Below are 5,732 nucleotides of genomic sequence, written 5' to 3'. Positions count from 1 at the left end.
TTTCTCTCAGACCAAAGCCAGACATCTCTTCCTAACCAGCTTTTGGGAGTTCATTGAATTTCGGTGCCTTTTCCCATAAAATGGGAATGGATAGCATTCACCTCTCAGAACTGTGGTTGTGGTCTAGATAAGAATAAATGTGGCCCTGGCCGGGTTGCTCAGTTGGTTAGAGCGTCCTCCTGATACGCCAAGGTTGTGCGTTCAGTCCCCAGTCAGCGCACATACAAGAGTCAACCAAGGCTGGATAAATAAGTGAAACAATACATCAATGTTTCTCTTTCTCCCTTCCTCTCTCTGAGATTAATTTTTTAAATTGTTTTAAGAATAAATGTAAATTCTCACAAAACAAAAGTAAATATGTGAGGTGTTGGACGTGTTAACTCGATTGGGGGGAATCCTTTCACCATGTGTGGGTCTATCAAATCATGTCATACACTTTAAACAGCTTATAGTTTTGTCAATTATACCTCAATAAAGCTGAAAATTTGTTTAAGTAAATAAATACTTAAAATATATAAATAAATCCTTAATATATATTCATTTTCCCCAAAAAATGTGAAAAGCATCTCACGTGCAGTAGAGCAAATGCCCCATAAACTCAGTTGAGCGATTTGCCTCTAATACCTACCGTGTGAAAGGCCACCTGCTGGAGGCTGCAGGGACTACAGTGATCCATTCCCAGCCCTCTGGTGCTGTGGTCTGCAAACCACGGCTCGCGAGCCACATGCGGCTCTTTGGCCCCTTGAGTGTGGCTCTTCCACAAAATACCACGTGCAGGCGCGCACGTACAGTGCGATTGAAACTTGGTGGCCCATGCGCAGAAGTCAGTATTTTGTGGAAGAGCCGGTATTTTGTGGAAGAGCCACACTCAAGGGGCCGAAGAGCCACATGTGGCTCACGAGCCGCAGTTTGCCGACCACTGGTCTGGTGTATTTCTGGCATGACTGGCCAGAGCTAGAGATGTCCTGTCCAAAGGATGGTTTTGCTATAAAGGCTAATGCTGCTCGTTTTCCAGCTCACACGTCGCCGGACTGCTCAGTATAAGGAGGAAGTGCCGCCGACTGACCCTGGATTCTCTTTGGCCCCTTCTCCCCTGTGCCTGTGCCGCCGACTGACCCTGGATTCTCTTTGGCCCCTTCTTCTCCCCTGTGCCCAGGAAACTCCTAGCAGAACTGCTGAAATGCCCCTTTGTCTAGACAGCCAGAATCTTGTCATGGGGTTGGTCACTAGATAAGAAAATCCCTTTTGTTGCAATCATTTAGTGAAATCTCAAAAAATAGAGAAGTGAGGCAATGCTCTAGAATAAACCAGTCCAAATGAGCAATTTCTCAAGCCTTTTGCCAGGCATACTCTGTCCTTCCTGTGAGCCCCCAAGAGAGCAGCAGCCCTGGGAAGAAACCTCCATCTCCAGCATCCTGACCCACAGGTGACAGGAGCCCAGCCCACAGACCGCCCAGTGACCACACCACAGTGAGAGCCACTTCCCCAAAGGTAAACTTGGACAGAAAGCAGGGCCTCCCACATCCGCTGTGGTTTGGAAGGAAGCTTCCTCTGGCCTCTTGCCTCGTCAAGGTGATGGGCAAAGGGGCAGGTCCTTCCCAGATGGCTCAGAGGATGGAGCCTCTTCAATGCCAACACGAAGAGTGAGGGGACCAGTCTTGCAATGCAGTCCCCAAACCCCCTCTCTTATGAAGCTTCTAGCCCAGTGCCAGGATCCAAAGAAAGTCACTGGCTCTATCAAGCACCTGCCACCTCATTTCATTCTCTCAGCAGCTTTCATTTTACCAATGAGGAGAGAGGCTCAGAGAGGGAAAGTGACTTTTCCAAGCTCACACAGCTAGGAAGCAACTGATGCACATCCAGACCCAGGTCTCTCTGGTGCCAGAGCCCAACCCCTGGCCACAGTACCACACTGTCTCTTGGCAAGGCCATCTGAGCAAGCCTATTTCTAAACCCAGCCATCCTGCCTGCCATGGGGGTCTGGGTCCCCCTGCTTAAGTAAGTGGGCTGCCAGGGATTGGGCTAAGCCCTGGGGGAGAAAGTGGGGACTCTGAGAAAGTAAGTCATCTGCCCTCACTGGAAATGTCATCAGCAAATGAACAGGTCTTCTCACCTGAACTGAGTGAGGCCAGTTTAAACCATTCCCCTGGTGGCCAACCTGCTCCACCAGCAGCCTGCGCCAGCTCAGTAAATGGCTCCACTGTTCCCAGGCTATGCAGGCCAACACCCTGAGGGACATCTTTGATTCCACACATTCCTGTGCCTCCACACCCGTCCATCAGCAAATGCTGCCAGCATTTACTCCTTTACCAAATGTATTTACTGGCCCAGCTGGCATGGCTCAGTGATTGAGTGTCGACCTAAGAACCAGGAGGTCACAGTTCGATTCCCAGTCAGGGCGCATGTCCGGGTTGCGGACTTGAGGGGTGTGCAGGAGGCAGCCAATCAATGATTCTCTCTCAGTATTGATGTTTCTATCTCTCCCTCTCCCTCTCTGAAATCAATAAAAATATTTTTAAATAATAATTATCTATATATATAAAAGGCTAATATGCAGTGTCCTCGCAGGAGTTTGACCAGGAGACCGGGATTTTGATCACTCGCTATGACATGCACTGACCACCAGGGAGTAGTGTGGAATGAAGGAAGGCCCCAGCCAGCAGCCGGGGAAGGGAGGCCCCAGCTGGCAGCCGGAAGGCCCCGATCAGTCCTGATTGCTGGCCAGGCCTAGGGTCCCTACCCATGCACGAATTTCGTGCACCTGGCCTCTAGTCTATATATATATATATATATATATATGGCTAACATGCTAAGTGTCCATCCAACTGGTCACTATGACGCACACTGACCATCACGGAGCAGACACTCAGTGCAGGAGCTGCCATGATGCGCACTGGCCATTTACAAAGAAATGGCACCACGGCCCGCCGACAAACCAACACTCAGCTTCCCCCAAGTAGCACATAGGCCCTGCCACCACCCCAGAGTGACAGCCCACCAAATCACAGCCAACACTGCCGAGACCTCATGGCACAAAATGCGGCCCACAGCCCAGCCCAGCCCAGAAAAGGTCACTGTGGGCGCCAAGTAATGATGTCACATAGCAACACCCGGCTTCCTCTCCCTAGCAACTAGTCTCCTTGGAGTTTCTTCAGCCCAGGAACACAACTTGCTTTATAGCCAGGTGGAAACATTTTACACTTTAACCAAACGTCTGTGAAGCGTTTTCCCATGCATCATCTCATTTGATCCTCACAGAAGTCCTGGAGTAGGTAGATAGGAGACAGTAGAATCCTGTTTTCATTAGCCAGAAAACGGAGATTTAGAAAGTTTAGAAACTTGACCCGACTGAAAAGAAGTAAGAAATGGTGGGCCTTGAAAATGACTTCATGTTTTCTCATTGCACAGAATATAGTCAAACACTGCTGCAGTTAAATATTTTACCCTTTGTTCTCCCTGTGTGATCTACAATAATAATCTGCTTCGTATGGATATTTACTACTGTGTTGCTGACAATTACCTGAAAGAGAAGTTGGGGTGCTTCACTGGGCTGGAAAAAGTTTAGCTAAATCAGAAAGCAGGTTTAATTAAGCAAGTGTATTCTATATCTATAAAAGGCTAAGTTGACTCGCGCATGCGCAATACATATAAAGCTCTCACTGGCGCCAATCGCACATGTGTGTTTCGATCTGTCATTGTCAATTGTGAATTTGGTTGACACTTCTATTATAGAGAAAGGGCAAATAGTGATATTAAAATATTTCTTCTAATTTCCTTTCAGTGTGCATGAATCTGTGGACCAGGACACTAGTAGTAAAATAAAATAATAAAATAATAAAAAATAAAAACCAAATGTATTTCCTGAGTCTTCAGAATATATCAGGTACAGTCAAGGACTTCCCTGCTGCCCTTTCTGCAGTCTGTCCCCCACCATTACTCTCCATCACAGCTCTGTCTCCTTCCAGCTCTTTCTGAAATAGGTTATTATGGGAGTTTTCCTAGGCTTACCTGTGGCTGCTCATGTGTTTTATCATCCTCACATTCCCAGCTCTGAGAACAGTGCCCAGCACTCCAGAAATTCATACTGGATGAATGACGATAGCTAGGCCCACTCCTATCCTTAGCCCTAACCTGATCCTTCCCTGGTTTGCCCCGGAGTCTGGGGTCTCTGACCCACCCTCCACCTTTGGAGGGCCTTAGTCCAGAGGCCTCTGTGTCTAGAACACTGTGTCTGTGCCTGTCACTGTGGGGCAATGAGATGAATGTTGCACATAAGTATGAGGTCTCTGGTTCCTTTCAGGGGCCTTCATGCATCCCACCTGTGCAGGTGTGTCTGTGGGTCATGTCATGAGGCTTCTGGGGTCTGGATTATGCCTTGGATGTTTCTCTGGCATTTTAGAGGCCTCCTGTGCATCCTCACAGAGTGTTCCTGTGTCCACACATATCTCTGTGAGGCATTTCTGACCATGTTGCCCTGGGCAGGTGTATCTTCCTTCTTTGCCATGTACAAAGCAGTGCCAGGCACTATTCTGAGTGCTTTACATGCTTTTTCTCATGTGATCCTCATAACTCTATGAAGTAGGCATTGCTAATGTCATCAACGCCCTATATAGGTTAAGAAATGAGCCCCCCCCCCCCCCCCGCAAAAAAAAGAAATGAAGCCCAGAGAGGTTAACTGACTTGTCCAAGGTCACACAGCCTAGAAGAGATTGAGGCCACCTTGAACCAGCATGCATAGTCCTTAACCACTGATGCAGCTGGGACTGACTCCAAGTGTGCAGTGCGTGGTGAGTGGGTAGGGGTTAATATATCTGTACTAGGGGCCCAGTGCACGAATTCGTGAACCTTGAAAGGAACTGTGAGCCACCAGGCTGCGGTAGGCACAGGGGCGGGTCTCAGCCCATCCTCCATGCCCCCACCCAGCCCCTCCCACCACAGCCCCCCCTCCAGGAGCAGGGGGAGGTGGAGAAGCCCTCAGGGGTGATCAGGGCTGGCAGCCACCGCTCGCACCCGCTGATGGCGCCGAGTGATCAGGACCGGCGCTGGGCACGGGCAGCAGGTGCGAGTGGGGGCCGGCACCGGCAACAGGTGTGAGCGCCAGGCAGGACTGTGGTGCACGGGGAGCCAAGAATTTTCAGTAACCACCAGAGGCTCTCCCCAATGACAGCAACCGGCGCCCCGCCTTGGTCTGCACCCCCCGCTCACCTGTTCCACCATCACGCTCCACCATGTTCTGCACACGCCCCCTGGTGGTCAGCGCACATCATAGCAACTGGTTGTTCCACTGTCCGGTCTATTTGCATATTAGCCTTTTATTATATAGGATTTCTTAGTGTCACACCACTGTGGATGTCAGTGTCACCTGTGTGAATCTGTGTTGTGTGTGTGTCTTGGGAGTCTATGTGTGTGTCTAAGGGTTATTGTGTCTTTATCTCTTAAATGTCACATCTCTTCTGTTTGTGAATTGGTGTGAGGGTTGTCGTGTACTTGTGTTTGTGTGTCTGTATGTTCGCGTGTCTCAGGGTTTTCCTATCTGATTTCCTGCGAGTCCCCTCTCTGTGAGTGTGTGTCTGAGGGCTGAGGCGTCTCTATCTCTGCGCCTGCGTTGGAGGCGGCTCGGACTACAAGTCCCAACAGCCCCTGCGGCACGACGGACGACGTTCGACCGCAGTGGGTGGGGCGGGACTTCAGAACACGACTGCGGCACCTTCCCAGGCGCCGACAGCTGCTAG

This window comes from Myotis brandtii, unplaced genomic scaffold (assembly GCF_000412655.1).
Source record: "Myotis brandtii unplaced genomic scaffold, ASM41265v1 scaffold1204, whole genome shotgun sequence".
NCBI classification, from domain to species: domain Eukaryota; kingdom Metazoa; phylum Chordata; class Mammalia; order Chiroptera; family Vespertilionidae; genus Myotis; species Myotis brandtii.
Note: the sequence above shows the minus strand (reverse complement) of the source record.